This window comes from Saimiri boliviensis, chromosome X (assembly GCF_048565385.1).
Source record: "Saimiri boliviensis isolate mSaiBol1 chromosome X, mSaiBol1.pri, whole genome shotgun sequence".
In the NCBI taxonomy this organism is placed as follows: Eukaryota; Metazoa; Chordata; class Mammalia; order Primates; family Cebidae; genus Saimiri; species Saimiri boliviensis.
Genome location: NC_133470.1, coordinates 103,189,324 through 103,212,227, shown reverse-complemented (window position 1 = coordinate 103,212,227; position 22,904 = coordinate 103,189,324). Strand labels below are relative to the sequence as shown.

Genomic DNA, 22,904 nt, shown 5'->3' with positions numbered 1-22,904 from the left:
TTTAAATGTTCTTATCAGAAAAAAAAAACATAAGTAGGTGAGGTGATAGATCTGTTAATTGGCTTCATTTAATCATTCCACAATGTATACATATATTGAAGCATTATATTGTATTCTCTAAACATATAGAACATTTGTCAATTAAAAATATAAATAAGTAAAGTAACTGAATCAAATTGGATAGGGAAACAACAATAAAAACCCATCTCCAACTAAAAAACAGAAATAGTCCAACTGTGTGCTGTCAACAAGAGACATACTTTAAATTCAAAGACACAAATAGGTTGAAAATAAAAGGGTGGAAAAAAACACAGATATACCATGAAAACAGTAACCAAAAGGAGAGCTAAAGTGGCTATACTAATATCAGACCAAAATGTTACTAGAGACAGAAAACATTTTATAATGGTAAAGGATGATTCCATCAAGAAGATATAACAATTATAAGCATATATGAATTTAACAACAGAGCCCCAAAACACATGCAGCGAAAGTTGACAGAATTGAAGAAAGAAATAGACAATTCAACAGTAATAGCTGAAGACTTCAACACTTCACTTTCAATAATGTATAACCAGGCAAAGATAAGCAAGGAAACAGAACACTTGAATAACACGATAAGCCAAATAGACCCAGCAATCATCTACAGAACACTTCTTTTTTTTTTTTTTTTTTTTTTTTTTTTTGAGACAGAGTTTCGCTCTTGTTACCCAGGCTGGAGTGCAATGGCGTGATCTCAGCTCACCGCAACCTCCGCCTCCTGGGTTCAGGCAGTTCTCCTGCCTCAGCCTCCTGAGTAGCTGGGATTACAGGCACGCACCACCATGCCCAGCTAACTTTTTGTATTTTTAGTAGAGACGGGGTTTCACCTTGTTGACCAGGATGGTCTCGATCTCTCGACCTCGTGATCCACCCGCCTCGGCCTCCCAAAGTGCTGGGATTACAGGCTTGAGCCACCGCGCCCGGCAGAACACTTCTTACAACAAGAGCTGAACACATATTCTCAAGTGAACATCAAGCATCCTTCATGACAGACCAAAAGTCAGGCCACAAAACAATTTTAAATAAATGTTAAAGGATTAAAATGACACACACAGGATGTTTTCTAATCATGGTAGAATGAAATTAGAAATCAATAACAGAAGGGAATTTAAGAAATTCACAAACATGGAGATTAAAAGCAAAGAGAAAAATAATATACTATGCAAATACGAATCAAAAGAAAGCTGGGCTAGCTATATTAAAATCAGACAAAGTAGACTACAGAGCAAAAAGAATTATCAGGGATACAGAAGGACATTATATAATGATAAAGAGTCAATCTACAAAGAAGGCAAAACAATCCTAAATGTCTATGTACCTAACGACAGAGCTTAAAATACATACAGAAGTTACATAGTAAAGATGTAATCTCCCATATTGATCTACATTAACACAACTGATCTAATTAACGCAATTTCTATCAAAATCCCTGTAAGATATTTTTGCATATACAGACAAACTGATACGAAAATTCCTATGGAAATTCAAAAGACCCAGAATAACCAAAACTATTTTTGAAAAAGAAGAATAAAATTGGAGGAATCCTATTGCATCATTTTAAGTCTATTGTAAAGCTGCAGTACTGTAAAGATTAGACAACATGGTATTGCTAAAGGGATAGATACATGCATTCCCAGAATGCAACTGAGAGTCTAGAAATATACCCACACAGGGGAAAATGAGTTTAATAAAGGTTTAAAGGCAATTCGATGGAGCAAAGATTCAACAATAGTGTTGAAAAATTACTTGTGAAAAAAATAAATCTCTCCCTAAAATCAACCCTTTTACAGAAATTAATTCAAATGTAAAATGCAAAACTATACAATTTTTGGAAGAAAACCCAGGAGACATTTTTTGACCTGGAGGGTTAGGCAAACAGTGATTTTACATGACACCAAGAGCACACAATCCATAACAGCATTATAATTTGCAAGTCGTCATCACAATTAAAAACTTTTGCCCTTGGCTCAAGCTTGTAATCCCAGCACTTTGGGGAGGCCGAGGCGGGTGGATCACGAGGTCAAGAGATCGAGACCATCCTGGTTAACAAGGTGAAACCCAGTCTCTACTAAAAATACAAAAATTAGCTGGACATGGTGGTGCATGCCTGTAGTCCCAGCTACTTGGGAGGCTGAGGCAGGAGAATTGCTTGAACCCAGGAGGCAGAGGTTGCGGTGAGCTGAGATCGCGCCATTGCACCCCAGCCTGGGTAACAAGAGCGACGCTCTGTCTCAAAAAAAAAAAAAAAAGAAAAGAAAGAAAAAAGAAAAAAAAGAAAAAGAAAAAGAAAAAAAAAAAAAAACTTTTGCCTTGAGAAAGACACTTATAGGACAATGAAAAGACAAGCTACAGACAGGAAGGAAATACTTGTAAATCAGGCCGGATGTGGTGGCTCATGCCTGTAATCCCAGCACTTTGGGAGGCTGAGGTGGCCAGATCACAAGGTCAGGAGATCAAGACCATCCCGACTAACATGATGAAACACAGTCTCTACTAAAAATACAAAAAATTAGCTGGGCATGGTGGCACAGGCCTATAGTTCCAGCTACTCTGGAGGCTGAGGCAGGAGAATCACTTGAACCTGAGAGGTGGAGGTTGCAGTGAGCTGAGATCACAGCCACTGCACTCCAGTCTGGGTGACAGAGCAACATTGTCTCAAAAAAAAAAAAAGAAAAAGAAAAGAAAATATTTGCAAATCACACATTCCACAAAGGACTTATACCAATAATATACAAAGAACTATCATGCAATGAATCAACAAGGGCATGCTGAGTGAAAAAACAAAGCCACTCTCAAAGGGTTACCATATAATTCCATTGATACAATGTTCTCAAAGTTAAAAAAGATTATAGTGATACAGAATAGAGCAGTGATTATTAGGGATTAGGTCTGAGGGAAGAGTGTGACTGTTAAGGGGTAACATGATAGAGTTTATTTGTGGTGATGGAACAGTTCTATATCCTGATTATCATGATTTGTACTTGAATCTACACATTCAATAAGATTTAACAAAATACATTTTTAAAGTACATGTAAAATTTAGGTCTGTACCTGACTTAGTAGGATTGTGCCAATGTCACTTTTCTGGTTTTAACAATATATATGTTTTTGTGAGATACTATCACTGGGGGAGCTAGGCAAAGGACACTTGGGAATTCTCAGCACTATTTTTTGCAATTTCTTGTGAGTAATAATCTATTTAAAAATAAAAAGTTATATTTAAAAACTGTAAAAAAATTAATAATCCAATTTAAAAATGGGCAAAATATTTGAACAGACACTTTACCAAAGAAGATATGTAGATGGCAGAACACATGAGAAGATGCTCGACATCATTAGCCATTAGGGGAGTACAAACTAAAACATATATTAACTTATTTAATTTTCACAATAATCTTATGAAGTAAATATCACCATTTGCTTCATTTTACAAACAAGTGACATACACTGAGGTTAAGCAATTTATTTAAAATAACAGAGCAGGCCAGGTGCAGAGGCTCATGCCTGTAATCCCAGCACCTTGGGAGGCCAAGGCAGGTGCATCACCTGAGGTCAGTTCAAGATCAGCCTGAACAACATGGCGAAACCCTATCTCTACTAAAAATACAACAATTAGCCAGGTATAGTTGTGCGTGCCTGTGGTCCCAGCTACTCAGTAGGCTGAGGCAGGAGAATCACTTGAACCTGGGAGGTGGAGGTTGAAGTGAGCTGAGATCACACCACTGCACTGCAGCCTGGTCAACAGAGTGAGTCTCCGTCTCAAAAAAATAAAATAAAATAAAATATAAATAGTAAAATAAAATAAAATGACAAAGCTTACTACTAGTGAGGCTTGGGTTAAAGTCAGCTTCAGTCTGACACCAATCTCTGCTGTTAACCATCAAACGACACTGCACTCTATTCTATGGCTACTGGATGTTTAGAAGACACTCTATCCGTGAATGAACCTATCTGAGATACTTATTAACTGATATTTTATGGAGAAATCCCTTACAATTCAGGAAGATAAATTCATACATCCAATTAGTCAGAAAGAGACAAAAAGAGAAATCCAAAGATCTACCTGTCATAATTTAAACCACACTTTCTCACATACTGTACTGATTAACACAGGTAGCTGGTCTCTCTCTACTCATTTTTTGTTCTCCTTTCATAAATCCATATGATACTTGCTACATAAAAATAGGTAAAAGTGAGCTTTTCTCATTCACAAAATTGCCAAAGGAAGTTTGAGTTTCTTACAGTAACTAAAGAAGGAGGAATTTTTGAACTTGCTTGCTGGTATTAAAATTAATTTCTAGAGGCATGCAGGACAATGGTACTAAAGAGATTATTAATTTATGCGGCCTTGATTTGTGTTTGTTCCTACCACATTGCCTTTGCTTGCATTCAGAATAGTTAATGAAAACTCACACATGCCAAAGTGCTGAGCAAAGACAAAAGGAAAATAATATAAAATACCTCCTTGGGGGAAAGAAAGAATAGATGTTACAGAAGACCATGTTTAATTATTGTTTTAAAAATAAAATTGGCCGGAAAAATTAATTGGGTGGTACCATTTAAATTGTACTATCTCTGCAAGGTCTAATTTTACTTTTAGAAGAAAACAGAACCAGATATGTTTTTTCAGGAGGGAAATGGATCTTGCAGGTTTTTATAGTAGGATGTCTTTGGATCATCTCTTTTTATGTGTTCAAAATAAGTCCTAAAATGATGTGCTTTCCTGAAGTAGATAGTAAATGAGTTTGATTAGAGGCTAAAGAATGTATAAAGGCATGAACATATATAAGGTTCATGGTTAAACAACTCTGAACATGTTCGGTGAGTATCTCCAAAGCCCCATTAACATACCATATAAGGTCCATAATTTGATAAATGAACAGCAGAAGTGCACCAGTGACCAGGAAGGAGGAGGGAGGGTCTGATTAAAGTTGAGAGAAGGCCAGGCGAGGTGGCTCACACCTGTAATCCCAGCACTTTGGGAGGCCAAGGTGGGCAGATCACAAGGTCAGGAGTTCGAGACCAGCCTGACCAACTTGGTGAAACCCCGTCTCTACTAAAAATACAAAAAAAATTATTCAGACATGGTGGCAGGCACCTGTAATCCCAGCTACTCAGGAGGCTGAGGCAGGAGAATCATTTTAACCCGGGAGGTGGAGGATGCAATGAGCCGAGATTGTGTCACTGCACTCTAGCCTGGGCGACAGAGTGAGACTCTGTCTCAAAAATAAATAAATAAATAAATAATAAATAAAATAGAGAGAAGAGTATATGATACATTGGCTATTCATTCAACAAACAGACGCTGAGCACTTGCTGAGCACCAGACACTGCACTAAGTGGAAAAGATACAGATAGGGCCACAACCCAGTCACCCACTGCCACTAGGAGCCCACAATCTAGTATGGGAGATCTCAGAGCATCCGGGGGAAGTTCTAGTGGCCCCATGTGACTGGAGTTTGTAATGCATATAACAAAGGATGGGGGACTATCAAAACAGAAGCTAGAGGAATATGAAGTGACCACCTATTAAAAGGCTTTGTATGCCATGCCTAGGAGTTTTATATTTTTTTGTTTAAACACGAATAATCCATGTTTACTATAGAAAATTTTTAAAGTACAGAGAAACAAAATGCAAAGAAATGCAATCACCTTTAATTTTACCACCTAAAGCTGTACACTGTCAGTGTGTGTCTGTGTGTGTGTGTGTGTGTGTGTGTGTATGTGTGTCTTTGTGTCTCTATGTCTCACTCTCTCAATAGATGATAGGTGGATAAATAGATATCAAAAGAAATTCATGTATACTCTGTCACACACACACATAGTTTTACCCACTTAAATATATATCATGGATATTTATTCACGTTACTAAATATTTTCAACATCTTTTCAATAGCTGCATAGTATTCTATCATATTGCTGTTTTGTAATTTAAAGAGTCTTTTCTTGATTGTTGTTTTCTATTTTTTGCAATATGGTAGGAGTTACTTTTGAAATGTAATTGTATTTGTGGCAGCTGTTGTCCAAAAACATGGCAGCTGTAGACTGCACAAGGGTAGAAATGGTAAAAAGAGAAGGAAGAAGAGGTCACTGAGGAATGAATAAGAGAGTCGTCAGATATTATATGGAGAAAAAAGCAGATTCATGTAAGGTGCTTCCTAGTAGAGAGAGCGTACTAAGAGAGAGGAAAGTGTCTGCCCATGCTGTGGATCCTGCTAAGTTATTCATTCAACAAAACTTTATTGAACTCAAAACATATGGATAAACCTAGACCCTGGGTCCTAAAGTTACCTGACCAAGATTTCCAACATGACTCCTATGCAAACTATAGTCAGGCAATGGTTCCCTTGAGGCATCTGACCCTTGAGAAAGAAAGAATAAAGTGGGCATGATAGCTAGATTATCAACCACATGCTCCAAGTTCTATTTCTATATTAAATTATCAGAAAGCCACGCACCAGGACTGTATTATTTTAGCCTCCAAAGAAGTGTCTAAACTGAATTACGATTTAATATTACATGCTCACCCCTTATGTAGAAGGTCAATACAGGAATTACCCATTTGAACAGGGTTATTGCTCCTTTGCAAAACTATAGTTGAAGATTTCTACTATTACCTATTATCTTTCACATGAGGGAATATATAATAAATTTCAGAAGAAAATTTATCTGGGGAAAAGAAGAATACATATTTTTTCTGCTGCAACAATAAAACCATGCAAGCCAATATATTTTCCTGTTTACTTCTGCTGCTAGGAAACAGACTTGGATTGACTTATCTAGATACTTCATGGCATCCAAGCTTTGTGGTTCCTTAGTTGGTATCCCTGGTTTCTTAAATGTAAAAGTCCTATATTTTACAGTGTCTAATTTTGTACACTAACTCCAATTCTCTTGAATGTGTAAGGAATGAAAGAATCTTAAATAAATTTGGTCACTAAAAGCTGTTTTGTAACAATTGGCCCACATGTTACTAAAAATTGGCTTGATGGTTGTCAATATGTGTGTTGGAGCTGTGAGAGTTGATATTCATAGTTGATAGTTTTGACTGTGGTATAATTAAGCAGTCTCCATATAATTAGTGCCTTGAAATGCGCCATTCTAATTTGTTTTTATAGCAGATAAATGTACACAGACAGTGCCAATAATATAGCATCTCATGATGTCTAAACTTCTAAAATAATCTGTAACCCCCATATTCAATGAAGATAACCATGAGCCATCCTTTTCCTGCACAAATAGCAATAAAGAATGGAATGAATTAATATCAAAACTGCATGAAAGTTATCTCCTTTCTTCTCTACCACTGATTTGGAGAGGGATGACTTATAGAGAAAATTACTTAAAACCCTTCACTGGCTATCTACTTCCTTCAGGATACAGTCCAATCGCTATGGTAAGATGTGCATGCTATGTTGATAAGGAAAAGGGGCAAATTACAGAATAATATGACTCCGATTTTATTACATACACAAAGTATTCTAAAATATGCACTGAAATTGGTAATAAAATTAGAAATTACTTTTAAAATATATAATTTCTTATTTTTCTAAAATAAATGTGTTACTTCAATTATCAGGGAAAAAAAAAATCATCCTTTCAAGATGTTCAAATATTCACACATTTCAGAATTTAGAGAACACCAGAGCTAGAAGAACACTAAAAGACCATCTGGCTCCTGTCTTCTTTAGGTCTGAGGACACCTAGGTTGGAGAAGGCAAGTGATATCCACAAAATCTCACAACCAATCAGTAGCAGAGCCTAGAACAGAACCAGAGCTTTGCCCAGTCCAGCTTCCTCTCTGAGAGGAACAATGATCCTCTGGCAAGAGGTTACAGCAAGGATTTAGCGCTGGGAGCCAGGCTGGACTACAGAACTCTAAGATTCCTTGCAACTTTAAGAGTCTATGAAATGTAATCTGGCAATACAGCCTTCTCTCAGGTTGAACTTCCTAGAATCAGGCAAGAAAACAAAAGGATTTTTAAGGCAAATTTTTGAAGACAATAATTTTTGGACTTCAATGACAATACAGCTCTATAATTCAATATTTTTTCTTAATTTCAGATGGTACAGCTTGATGACTTAAAGATAATATTTCTACCTATGTGAAGAAAATGTGGCAGATAAACAGAGCTCTTTTGGCTAGCTTTGTGGCCCTTTGGTCCAGAAGCTTATTAAAGGCTATGTCAGGAGAACAATTTTTCTTCAGGGACTGGGAGTTGGCCTGAGCTTCCAAATTCCACTTCCTTCCTTCCAACAGAATGGTCTTTCCCTTCAAAGCTTTGAACCGCTGAGCTGGAGCTACATAAAGCCTCTATCAAGTTAGTTAGTTTTTTGTTTTTGTGGCTGTTTGTTTGTTTTAGAGAGGGAGAGGAGTGAATCAAACTAGCATGTTAACTTTTGGACCACTGGCCCCCAACCTCAAATCACAAGCCAAATTATGGTGACTAAGTTGCATCCTCCCAAATCTCCTGGTTAAACACAGAGGCAGATGGGAAGTACAAACTCTTTTTTTGAGACAGAGTCTCGCTCTGTCACCCAGGCTAGAGTGCAGTGGCGTGATCTCAGCTCACCGCAACCTCTGCCTCCTGGCTTCTCCTGCCTCAGCCTCCCAAATAGCTGGGATTACAGGGCCCACCACCACGACCAGCTAATTTTTGCATTTTTAGTAAAGATGGGGTTTCACCATATTGGCCAGGCTGGTCTTGAACCCCTGACCTCAGGTGATTCATCCACTTTGGCCTCACAAAGTGCTGAAATTGCAGGTGTGAGCCACTGCGCCCAGCCAAGTACAGAAAGATGAAAACAAAACTCTTCAGTAATAGTAATGATGGTGGTGACTATGGTGCTTTGTCCTGTCAGCAGCAACTCCCAAGGATGAACTAGGTCAACAGTTCTTCAGAGGCCATCTTGGCCCTAGTCTGTGTTGGGAGACAATTCCTGGTGGATCTCTTGTGTTTTTGTACATCTTGTGAGCAGATGCACTGAGTGCCTTTGTTCTGGAATACTCTTTTCAATACTGTTTAGACAGAGATAGTGTCTTACTCTGGGGGGAAAAAGCAGGTTTGCTTACAGCCCTTGAAGATATAGATGACTACTGTCCAGTATGATAAATATAATGTCCCTCTCTGAAACAAAGCGCTGGCATGCTTACTGCCTGTTATAAAAGATTTGAACCTCCTAGGCTTGGGGTTCCTCTTCTATAATAAAACCCACTGAGTGAGCAGATGTCATGTGGCCCTCTTCACATCATCTTGTGGGTACCAGGGCTCAGAGAAAATGCTGAAACTTTGGCTACTGCTACTGTTGTGAGTAATCAACTGTTCTTCATCTCTGATCCAAGAGTCTTGTGCCTCCTGCCACCAACCAAGAAACTGTCTTAGCTAACTTGCTGGCTTGCAAGTAAGTAAAAAACTCCCAGACCCTTCACAGCTTTTAATAGGCTATAATTTCTGACTGGCGTCATATGAAATACATGGGAGGAATTAGAAAGAAAGTAAGGAACCTACAGCCTAAAGGTTAAAGGATTGCTAGTAGCTCAAGATAATCATTCTTGTATAATAACTACATATGTTTTTGACAATTATTATTAACAACTTTAATTGCAACTGGGGCCTCAGGGTCACAGAACCTCCTCAGTGCCTGATTTGGAGTAATAGTGATAAAACAACAGGTTTATCCACCTAATAGATGGATAAAAGAACACTTAATCCAACATGTGTTCAAAGGTAGGTTTAGGCAGAAGTTAAACTGCCCTGTGAAGGAACTCCTTATAAGAACCAAAAAATCTAGTCACCACTGATCAGTTCTGTACCTGGCTTTAGTTTAACTCTCAGACCAAATACCAACAAGCATTTTTTGACATTTTGTTCAATTTACATAGCATCATTGTTAGAAAAATAAAATATTCAGAATAAATAATTCATTGTTGAGGGTTTGTGGTACCTTTTTCTTTTTTCTGTGTGTGTGTGTGTGTGTGTGTGTGTGTATGTAGGTGTGTGTGTATGTGAAAAAGCACGCTTTATTGAGAAGCAGACTGCTCCACAGTGACTGACAGACGAAGGCCACCCAATGGGCACTTACACATCATACTCCAAAAGACACAGGATGCTTTGCTAATAACAACCAATGGGAACAGGGATTCCACTGGGCCACTCCCCCAACCTCATCCCTTTCAGGGATAGAGAAATCTCCAATTTTCCTGATGGTAGCTGTGGTTCACTAGAGATAGAGCCACTCAGATTTGCCTTCCTGTTTCTTATAAAGAACATTTTTAAAAGATTTTTTGAAGTCTTCGTTTGCTACTTTCATTCTGCGTTCTCTTAAGGCCATCAGACCAGCTTCTGTACAGATTGTCTTGATGTCAGCACCAGAGAGGTCATCTTTAGCCACCACCAAGTCGTCCATGGTTACGTCATCGGCCAGTGTCATCCTCCTTGCGTGAATCTGAAAGATGTGCTTCTTAGTCTTTCCATCAGGCAGGGGGAACTCAATCTTCCTGTCAATGTGGCCTGGTCTGATAAGTGCTGGATCCAAAGTTTCTATTTGATTTGTGGCCATGATAACTTTCACATCTCCCCTGGAATCAAATCCATCCAACTGCTTCAACAGTTCTAACATTGTTCACTGAATTTCTCTCTCACCACCAGAATTTGAGTCATATCTTTTTGTCCCAATGGCTTCAATTTCATCGTAAACACGATGGACGGTGCATGCTCTTCAGCAACTCGAAACAGTTCCCATAGGAGTTTGGGCCCATTATCTAGGTACTTCTGAATAAGTTCAGAGCCAACCACTCTCAAGAAAGTGGCTGAGGTTTGGTTTGCTACTGCTTTGGCTAACAAGGTTTTACCTGTGCCAGGTGGACCACGGAGAATGACCCCCTTAGGAGGCTTTATACTCATCTCTTCATAATATTCAGGGTGGGTGAGAGGAAGCTCCACAGCTTCCTTAATTTCCTGAATTTGGTTGTCCAAGCCCCCAGTATCAGCATAGGTCTCCTGGGGGGCCTTTTCCACCTTCATCACAATGCCCAGGGGATCCGTGTCGTCCATGAGCACCCCTGTCACGGCATGCACCTTGTGGCTGAGCAGGACTGAGCAGCCAGGTTCCAGCAGATCCTTGTCTACAAATGACAGAATGCTGACGTAGTGTTCTGAGCCCACAGATGTAGATACGATGGCATGATTGTCACTGATGATCTCTTCCAAGGTTCCTACTGACATCGGGGTGCCCCTCAGATCATCCACTTTTGATCTTTCCTCCTCTTGCTTTTCTTCTAATGGCTTCATTTGTTCCTGATTTCTAATGAATTCTTTCTCCATGGTAAGACAGTCTTTAATTCTCTCTAACTTCAGTAATTTTAACTGGCACTGAGTGTGAGGTGTCACCAGTGGCAATTTGCTGGCAGCATCTGGTCCCTTTGTTTTCTTCTTCTTTTTCCCCTCTCTAGTTGGTACAGGAGGTTCATATTTCTTTTTCTTGTCCTTGTCATCCTTCTTGCCACCTCCTGGACCCTGACCACCACTCTGACTTTGACCCATCTTGCCTTGGCCACCCCTTTTTCATTTTTATTTCCAGCTCATTATAAACCATGTAATATGCCAATGTATTCTCTTAGTGCAATTATACAAAAGAAATATAATGCACTACTGCAACTCTTTATTCAGCAGTGGCCATGTTCCAGAAACTAACTGCAAAAGATGTTACTTCCACTCCAAAAAACAAACAGTAGTTCTTAAATGTCTATAGAAAACTGAATGGATTTTGATAATTGCTGGATTATTGCTTTACTCTTTAAAAAAAAATCAGTAATTACATCTTGCTGGGAAGTTATATTATTCAAAATATGTCATTTTAATAGCCTACTTCTCTCCATTCTAAAACGTAACCCCATTTTTCATTTATGAATATTGTTATTTCTGCAATTAAAATGACTCATAATTTATTTTTTCCTGATATACTAGACTATGCCAACCAATCCTTATCTCCATTTATACAGATGAAGGGAGATGAAAGGGATGTCTCCATCTTCTCTTCCATGTCTTACAAATAAGTCAAAGGGTCCCAAAAGTACTTGCAGAAACAGATGTGATGTGAGCCTCATACTGAGTGCTTGAGTCTTTTTGCTCCCTGAACACATTAACTTGACATTTGGAAATATCGTGTTTGAAAGTTATTATCACATGTAAATTTCTTAAATATTTCTGATAGAAAAAAAGATCTGCAGGGTATCAATGGAAACACTAGTTTAATTAATTTTTACATTCTGAATAAGCCTGAATTTCCCCATCCCTTATACATACTACTGGTTTGGGGCCAAATTTCTTCTTCAAATGTGGATTCAGAAGTTTGCTTTATCTGTCAAAGCCACAGCAACCCTTCTTGCTCCTGGCCTAACTGAAATATTGGTACTACCAAGGTTAAAGCAGTGCTAAAGGCCATAATCACGTGGGATTTTCTCCCCCAACATCTACCCACCTTCTGTGAAGACAGCAGTAGAAGTCTTTTTACCAGGTCCTCTTTAACACCCTTAGTGGGAGGTGACAGAAGCAGCTCCAATGGGCTGATGGGGCAAGATTATTGACCCAGTGTTAAGGGAGCAGGCCTCAACAGGCAGCTGATCCAATTCCCTCACACAGTGGCAAAAGAAGGCAGCTTTTCCGGACAAAGTTCCAGCAGGAGAAAGAAATAGGTGATGAGAACACAGCGGTGACTGGTCGCTCAGAAGGACTTTATCTCTCAGGATCAAGTTTCTTCAGATGAAAGTCCCCTACCTCCATCCCATGTGCATATACGAAAACACTACCATCAGCATCAACACCATCTGCTTTCCCTTTCTGGAGACCGCTGGGAGGGCCTTACTGGCAAAAGAAACCAGAAAGGAAGTAGGATTTTCAGAACCTGTTAGTGTTTTTCATCTTCTAGCCCCCAAAGCATTTTTGGCTCCCCCTTGTGGGAAGAAGTTGAATTAAAGCATACCTTGCAGGGAGACCCAGGACTTTTATCCAGGGGGTCTGGGTATCATGGTATACTTATTTTAAACAAGTTGGATGTCTTCATTAGCTTGATTGTGGTAATCATTTCACATTGTATACATATATCAAATCACCATGCTGTACACCTTAAATATATATAATTTTTTGAGTCAAATTATACCTCAACAAAACTGAAGGGAGAAAAATTGAAAGTACTCAAGAGGGTGCTTGGGTAAAAGCAAATGAGTCATCAACACTGATATGGTAATTCTCAAGCACATGACTGGTTTTTGCCCTTTGTTTTCCCCGATTATAAAAATCTGTATCATTTAAGATATCTCAGAACAGTCATGTGTATCTTCTGGCTAATGATAATAGAAATGTGGCTCTACACTCATAACCTTGAACACTAAAATAGAAGAAAAAAAGGAACTAGGTATTAGGAGGTCTAGATTCTAGTTCCAGCTCTATCACAAGCTTAACTGGGTGATTTCTGACAAGTTGCTTAGCTGCTTGAGTCACTATTTTCCCCTAAGTGGTGATAATATCCTTTATAGATACTTCACTGAGCTGTTGAGAGTTTCAACTTAGAGAGGACACTAAAGTAATAGCAGAAGCTATAGTGTCTTATATCTTACATATGTAGGTTTATAGGCTATATATATGACCCTTGGAGTTCCCTCTCAGTGACTTTAGGCAGTATTATATCCTCTAAGAAGGCATACAGCACCTATTAAAGTAATTGAGGCTAGAGGAGGGGGCTTAGAAGGGATTACAAAGAGAGTTTGAGTCAGACAGGTTTCAATCTCAACTTGAATGCATCACTTATTCACTATGTGATCTTGGGAGCCTCAGTTGCTTCATCTCTAAAACGGGATTAAAGATAATAGTACCTATCCCGTGGGGTTGTTGTGACGGTTAAATGAGATAATACATACAGCCCACTTGGCACATGATTTGGTACATAGAAGAAAATTCATAGATGTTAACTATCACCATTCTCATCATCATCACCATCATCACCACTCTTTTCCTGTCCTTTGACAAAAGTTTTAGTCTAAGCTTCTCAGAACCAGTGCATTATATAGACAGAGTAGGTCAAAGGAGAAAGCTGGAGTTATGCTGGGGTTGGAGCAAGAGATGGTTTAAAAGGCCACATTTGAAGAATACCCAATAAAAGAATTTTTGAAAAGGTAGAGCTTTGTTTCTATCTTGATGATACCTAGGATTACGAACTCCTTATGGCAGTATTGGGCATTGAGACTTCAAGGAATAGTTGACAATGACCATCAGCCATCTTTTCTGGTTCATAAATGTTTGCAACAAGCCATAAATATTATATCTATGTATATGTTTACTTTTGCCCATTTATCCCTAATGTATTGCCTATATTTTAAAAACATTCTAAACAGTCTTCTGTCAAAGTTTTATTTTTTCTTTTTTAAGAAAGGGTCTTGTTCTGTCACTTAGGCTGGAGTGTAGAGGCACATTCATGGCCCACTGCATGCTCAACCTCCCAGCCACAAGTCATCTGCCCACCTCAGCCTCTTGAGTAGCTGGGACCTAATAGCACCATCACATCTAGCTAATTTTTTATTTATTTATTTATTTATTTTTTGTAGAGATGGGGGTCTCCCTATGTTGCCAAGGCTTGGTCTCAAACCCCTTGGCTCAAGCAATCCTCCTGCCTTGGCCTCCCAAATTGCTAGGATGACAGGTGTGAGCCACCATGCCCGGCCCCAGAGCTTTCTTACAATTTATTTTTGCCAGTGTGGCATCCACCCACACTGAAAAGCATAAAGATGCCTATAATTAGAGACGTCACAATGCATAAAAGATTCATTCAGCAAACATTCCAATGTCAACTTCATGGCAGATATCAGAAAGGGTGTACAGGAAGAGTAGGCTTAGAAAAGTGAGCAGTTAGAATCTGAAAATGGTCAATTTGCAATACCTTTTAGAGATAGGTGCCTCAAACAAAAGAAGTTTAGGCAGAAAATACGGATGTGAGACATCAGTACTGGGCACCTGTAATGGTTAACACTGAGTGTCAATTTGATTGGATTGAGGGATACAAAGTATTAATCCTAAGTATGTCTGTGTGGGTGTTGCCAAAAGAGATTGACATTTCAGTCAGTGGGCTGGGGAAGGCAGATCCACCTTTAATCTGGTGGGTACAATCTAATCAGCTTCCGTTGAATATAAAGCAGGCAGAAAAACATGAAAAGGAGAGATGGGCCCAGCCTCCCAGTCTACATCTTTCTCCCGTGCTGGTTGCTTCCCACCCTCGAACATCAGACACCACGTTCTTTAGTTTTGGGACTCGGACTGGCTCTCCTTGCTCCTCAGCTTGCAGGCAGCCTATTGTGGGACCTTGTGTCATGTAGGTTATTATTTAATAAACTCCCTGCCGGGCACAGTGGCTCACACCTGTAATCCTAGCACTTTGGGAGGCCGAGGTAGGTGGATCACCTGAGGTCAGGAGTTTGGGATCAGCCTGGTCAACAAGACAAAACCCTGTTTCTACTAAAAATACAAAAATTAGCTGGGCATGGTGACAGGTGCCTGTAGTCCCAGCTACTCGGGAGGCTGAGGCAAGGAGAATTGCTTGAACCCAGGAGACGGAGGTTGCAGTGAGCAAAGACCGTGCCATTGCACTCCAACCTGGGTGACAGAGTGAGACTCCATATATAGATATATATAGAGTCTCTCTCTCTATATATATATATAGATAGATAGATAGATAGATAGATAGATATAGATATAGATATATCTACTACAATGTAATATATATATGGGGCATTTAAAATTTTTTAATTTATTATATTTATTATAATTTATATATATTTTATATATAAATTTTAATATATTATATCCTATTAGTTCTGTCCCTCTAAGAGACATATATATTACATTATAGGATATATATATCCTATAATGTAATATGTATATAGGATATATATACGTATATATATATATGGTATCTTGTAAGTTCTGTACCTCTAAGAGAACCCTAATACAGCACCCTTGATGTCACCCAGGTAAAGCATATACAGTGAGAATAAAGAGCTAAAGATAAAGATAAGCCCCTGAGGAAACATGTTGAAAGGGCAGACTGAAGAAAGAGTTCCATGAAAGTGAATCACAAAATAAGGCAAGGAGGAAAGAGAGCCAGGAGCACATGCCAGCCCAGAAATTACAGTAGGAGTTTCTACACAGAAACTATTAAGCCATAATGTAGGAACTTCTGTTATTGTTATTATTACATTTTCTTAAATATTCAGAACGTTTTTTCCTCATTCATATGGATGGTGTGATAGCCAGCTTCCAAGATGGTTCCCAATAATGCACACCTTCTGATATTCTTGACCTTGGATAGTCTCCTTCCACAATGAATCAGGCTTGGCCCTGCATGGTCAATAAAACACTGTGGTAGTGATGATGTGTGACTTCCAAATATAGGCCAAAAATGGCATTGTAGCTTCCATCTTGGTCTCTTGGATTGCTTGTTCTGGGAAAAACCAGTTGCCAGGCTGGTTATTAGAGATCTTATGTAGAAGCCCACAAGGGGAGGAACTGAGAGCCACCACCTACAGTCAGCTCCAACTTGCTAGCCATGTTACTGAGTCACTGGGAAACAGGTCTTCCAGCCCCAGACAAGCCTTCAGATGACTGCAGCCCCAGCCAAGATTAGATTGCATCCTGATATTGTTTGGAAGTGTGTCCCCTCCAAATCTCATGTTGAAATGTGATTCCCAGTGTTGGAGGTGGGGCCTGGTGGGAGGTGATTGGGTTATGGGGACGGGTCCCTCATGAATGGTTTAGCACCATCTCCTTGGTTATAAGTGAGTTGTCACTCAGTAAATTCAGGTGAGATCTGGTTGTTTAAAAGAGCCTGACGCCTCTACCTCTCTTTTGCTCCCACTTTTGCCATGTGATGCAATTGTTCCCCCTTCACCTTCTGCCATAATTGGAAGCATTCTGAAGTCCTCACCAGAAGCAGATCCTGGAACCATGCTTCCTGTACAGCTTGTAGAACTACGAGCCAATCAAACCTCTTTTCTTTATAAATTGCCCAGTCTTAGATATTTCTTTATAGCAATGCAAGAACAGCCTAACATACAACCCCATTAGAGACCTCCAGCAGGAATCATCCAACCTAGCCATTCCCAAATTCATAACCCACAGAGACCATAAGAGATAATAAATTATTATTGCTGTTTTAAGCAAATGAGTTTGGGGATGATGTGTTATGCAGCAATAGATAACTATACAAATGGTTACCTCGCAGGAATCTAGACAATAATTTAAAAATCTGGAAAGTTTTTGTGGCAACTATGTAACTATGCATTTCCTGACACACAAAAAAATGTCTTCCACAAAGTCATTTTTAATATATTTCACTGCACTTTTTTTCCTGTCCTTTAATACATAGCTGTTGCCAGGAATCTTTCCTTAGCTTATATATCCTTTTAGCAAGAGATAAAGTCTTACATAATAGATCTCACAGAAGACAATCATCACAAGAAAACAAAAAGAGTAATCAACATGTCCTCTGAGAGAGAAAATATGGCGAGCAAAATATACCTGTGAGGAAAGACAAGTTAACCATGGCCGCTAAGGTCAGTAGAGCCTTCAAAACACGACTCTGTGAAGGGAGAAAAGGAGGTGTGAGGCAGGGGGAATGGGGAATAGCTGGTCAAAGGGTACAAACTTTCAGTTATTAGATGAATAAGTTCTGGGGATCTAACGTACAGCATAGGGACTATGTTAACAAAACTGTATACTTGAAATTTGCAAAGAGAGTAGATCTTAAGTGTTCCCACCATACACACACAAATGGTAACTAGTTGAGATGATTGTTGTGTTAATTAGCTTGATTATGATCATCATCCCGCAATGGATATCAAATGATTACACTGTACCCTTTAAACATACACATTCAATCACACTTTAACAGAGCTGGAAAGAAAACACATGACTGGACACTCCCTAGTGAGGTAGATTGTACTTATTCTTCATAAGATAAAGCAGGAGGTCACCAGCCATACAACTCCAGACCTGTTTGTATAGGGCCCCTAGATCAATGGGAGGCTGAGTACAGTTATTTGTAAAACCTTATTTGGCAAATCCATTTTGCTTTCAAGAAAAAAGAAGAAAGGTAAATAAAAGAATAAACTAGAACTTATTCTTCACGTTGTAAGGGAGGCAAAACTTGTTTCACAAAACACTCTCACTCTCCCCACATCCCCTAACCCTTTGCTGTTACCTACAGTGAAGATTCTAGAAAGCAGAGTAAAGATATAGATAAGTTACAAGAATAACAGCATATAAGGAAAAATTCTGATTTTAAATATTTGGTTCCATTTTTAGACCACACGCCCCTATCAATGGTTAGTTCAAAAATATCTTCACTGTAGAAAAAGAGTAAAAACAGCGGTTGGCAGCTGGTGGAAGCTATAGAAAAAATGCTTAATCCAGGGCCAAAGCCTGAGGGTTCCACTTTAGAAGACAGGGAGGTTGTAGGTAACAGCGGAAGGAACATAAATAAAAACTTCCCTTTTTGCACTCCCCTCAGAGTCCTCCTTGGTGGGAGTAGAAAGCTACCTTCCAAGTTTAGACAAACAACTTTCTTGCATATGCTAATTTGTAATACATAAGGTGTTGGTCAGGAGAAACACAAATGACACTTAAAATGGATGAGATGAAATGAAAGGGGAAGTCCGGCATGAAAGGAGCTGAAAACTGTGAGGAATTGGACAAAAGTGTAAAATAAAGTATGGAGAATGCATAGCTGCAAACTAGTCGAGTCCTGCTGACTCAAAATAATGAGAATTAGGCTTGAGGTAACAATGTGGCCGGCTGAGGATAGAAAATGGGGGTTTGAGTGAAAGCTTTTCTTTCATCAAATATGAGGGGAATTTAGGAAAAGTTTAGCCTTCAAGTAAGAATAATAGAATAGAACTAGAAAGAGAAAGTCCACTCCTCAGACACTCAGAAACTAAGTTCCCAGTGTTCTGGGATCAAAGTGAGTCCCAGTAGCTAAACATAAGTACCTAAGGCCTTGGGCTCCCTCAGAATTCTCTCTTGAGCTGAACAATGCCACATTCCCTGGATTTTAGGAGACTGTGGTTACAAGCGACCCTAAGAGAACTCAGAAATATTTGTTAATGCTCATCCAAATAAAACAACAAAAACAGCACATTAAGTAAATAGAATATCAATTGTGTTTGGCAAATGAGCACTAAAGGATGCTGTACAATTAACTTTCATTTACTATAATCTGCTGATTACAAACTTCCCAGGGTCTTCCTCTCTCACAGTTTTAATGAGATCCTTGTAAATTCACTTTTCCATGTTACAAATAAAATATTAAGAGACATTTTTTCATTTAGCAATCCTCCATCCAGGTGTTTGATTTTGGGGACCTTGATAATCCTCCCAAATTCAAAATTTGGAGTGAGTAGAGATTTGTATAATCTTGACCCAAAATTCTTGAGGTGATGGTGGGGAAAAAAGTACATAGGTGTAAGTCTGCCTAGGCTATAATTTTGATTAAAGGAATTCAGACTTAGGAAAGGATTACTGAGCATCCATAGGTAGAGTGAAGTGAACAAAATGTTGCCCAGCAAGGATGTTTGCTTCACATGCAAATAACTGTTTGAAATTAGTATACCAGGCTTTACCTCTAAAGTGGTTGAAAAGTTTGCTCTTTTAAGCAGTTTAAAAGCTCCCTCAGGCAATCTTGTTTACAAATTAACAGAATACTGAATTAATGAGGTTCGACTGCTTTCCTTTTAAATAACTTCAAATACAAACTAACCCTGACACATATGGAAATAATCCTCCTCCCACTCCAATGATACACTGGACCTCAAAAACATAACTTTTCTTTTGGGAGTTGCTGAAGACTTCTTGCCAGTTTCATTTTCTAATGGCATCCTTCTGAAGCGAATGATGAATACTCTAATATCTACCTCCTTTATACATGACATAGCTAATGAAAGTACATATTAGTATTCCCCACTACTCTTTTCGTATTTCTCTCCAAAGACCTGAAGGAATGGTTTGGTTTCACAGTCATTATAAATTTATTATACTGAACTAGTGAACTAGTCTGGATGAGAACCAGAATGATATCCAACATGAAAAGGCAGAATTCACTCAGTTCTGTAAAACTGCCTTCCTTCTGAAATCCTAAAAAAAAGTAGTTCCTTTTATTTTCTTTACGTTGTGCTTTCTAACTGCCACCAGAATAGCTTATATGTTTAGTTTAATCAGTACTAATAAAAGCATGCTATATTGTTTTTGTGCCTGTGAGTTATAGAGGAATTCTAAGATTTGCTACAACAAGCTTTGGTATCATTGTATCAAATGAAACTTTATCACCTAAACCAGCTTTGTTTATAGAATTCACTCTGAATCTTCCATTACCTAAACTTTTCCTTACAGGAACTAACAGATAATAGATTTTTTTCCCTAAGATTTTTTTTTTCCACTGATACCTTAAATGTTCTTTATTTTGAAATCTCAAGTATGTGACCCCTCCAGCCACATAGCAAAGAAAAAGTCAAGAGTAGTTAATTTAGGTGGATTTATCTAATCAAATTATATGTATACATACATATCACTGAGTATATGCATATGAGACAAGATTAAGACAACAGACATCCAGCAAGGCAAATCTATAAAATGTTTCAAGATGAAATGACATAATTACACGTGATACCACATACAGGGCATTTGTCTACAGTTTGCCATCTGTAGTAAGGAGTATTTTTATTTCTCTTGCCAAAGGATATATTTTATGCTCTCTTACTTCACAATGGGCACAGATCTCTTTAAAAACAAAATGCTTAAAAAGCTGATTCCTGCTTGAAGATTTCTTTCCCTACCACAATTTTCATTATTCACGAAGAATATCTTATCGTATGAATTGTGGATTTCATATGCTCCCAATTTCAGATCCCACTGCGCATGCACTTGCTGAAAGCAGACATCCGACTGCCTATATAATAGTTTTATAAATGGAACGAGTTGGCTTAAATTGGAACAATTTTAGGAGACTTTTCCATTGCCTATTTTCCATGACAGCTCTCCAGCTCAGGGCTTTCAAATTTGAAAGAAAGATCTTTTACAGCAGTGAGCACAGACACATATCTACGAACAAGAAATTTTCATAAGTCATGCTCAAAAATATGAATGAACTGTTTTCTAAACTAAAACTGGTTAATCCTCAGGGTTTTGCCCACTTACAGAAAAAAGTGCAATGCTGAGTGCCTGACTTGGGTGGGAGTCATAAATCATGGCTAATATTTTGAGTTATTTCTCTGGTGCCCTTTTCTATTAATGTACAAGAGAAGTTGACCGTAAGAAAAGAAATTTGTATCAAAAAATACTATTTAGAAGAGATAAAAGAAACAGCTATTTGCAGGGATGTGTGTCTGATTGTTTTTTTCTGAAAACAGAAGCAGAGATTAACAAAAGAAAATCAATGATGCCACTTCAATGAAGGAAGAGAGAAGGGATGTCATTTCAAATACATGAAGTGCTAGAGGAAAGGGAAATACTTTTCATATTTCTTATACAAGGTCAGTCAGTATTAATAAAAACTAAAGTGGAAAGAGATGCTGCCAATAATTATTATGAAAGCATACATTACAGCCAAGAATTCAAAATTAGTTCAGACTCAAACCTAAATCAGAGACTAATGACACTTTATGGTTACTGACCCTATGCTTGTTTTGTGGGGTAAGGAAATTCAGGGGAGGGGTTCAAGGAAAAAAACAGAAAAATACTTTTTTATCTTAAAATAAATCCATCATAGCCCTGCTTCCTAAAACGCTCTATGGTATTCATCCCATAGAGCACACAGATAGAGAAGGGTAATGGACTGGAAGATGAACTAGGAGCTACACAATCTTCACATAAACCAACTGAAGTGGCCATACCAAACAAAAAGCAGCATTGAAGCATGCATGCTGATAGACTGCAAGAACATCCATGCTGATCATATTCCCAGAGGAAACTGAAATCAATTGGAAATAGACAACAAATCTAGCATTTCTAGTGACATTGATGAATTTTTTTCATGAAAGTCATTAAAAGCATGAGGTTCAAAGGCACACCCTTCCTTTATGGTATATAGTCTCTACAAGGGCCATGCAGTCTCATAAGCACAGTACCAGGAAGGTACAAATCAGTGTTGTGGGAGAAAGAGGGCTGATTTGTTGCAGCACTTAGCATGGTGGCTGACCCACTCTCTAAATATCTCTGGGAAGAAGAGAATAAGGAAAGATGCATCGAATACAGAGGTTTAGAGAAAAAGAAAGATCATCAAAGTGATGGAGAGTAACGGGGTTGGGAGTACGGACAATGACAGTGGGACTATGTAAGCCTAGATAAAAATGGGGGAAACATTTAATAAGTCTTGCAGGATATTATACACATGGCTGATCTCCATCTGTACTGAAGACAGAACAAGATAAAATACCCTTTAAAAGAGTTTGGTTAAAAAGACAGCAAATGCTTGAACAGATTACTAAGGAAAACTAAAGATATTTTAAAATAAAATGTATTCTCACCTAACTATGACAAACTAGGCTGGACAACAGATTAAATGAGTTCACAGAAGCGCCATAAGGCTATAATAACTTCCTGATTGATTCTAGTAAGAACTCTGAAATTCAAATGCAAATTTTATAGACTAGGGAGGTATACACTATACTGACCTGTCAAGATATAACAATAATATGTCTGGTCAGACACAGTGGCTCACGCCTGTAATCCAACCACTTTAGGAGGCTGAGGCAGGTGGATCATGAGGTCAAGAGATAGAGGCCAGCCTGGCCAACATGGTGAAAATCTGTCTCTACTAAAAAAATA

At 38.5% G+C, this 22,904-nt stretch overlaps 1 protein-coding gene and 1 pseudogene across 1 annotated transcript in view; both read right to left on the bottom strand.

Moving 5' to 3' along the window:
- The window catches only part of GPC3 (glypican 3), a 465,288-nt gene that overhangs the window by 298,217 nt on the left and 144,167 nt on the right, over positions 1–22,904 (bottom strand). The gene's annotated exons all lie outside the window — the stretch shown is intronic.
- On the bottom strand, positions 7,812–15,795 carry LOC141582788 (26S proteasome regulatory subunit 4 pseudogene; annotated as a pseudogene).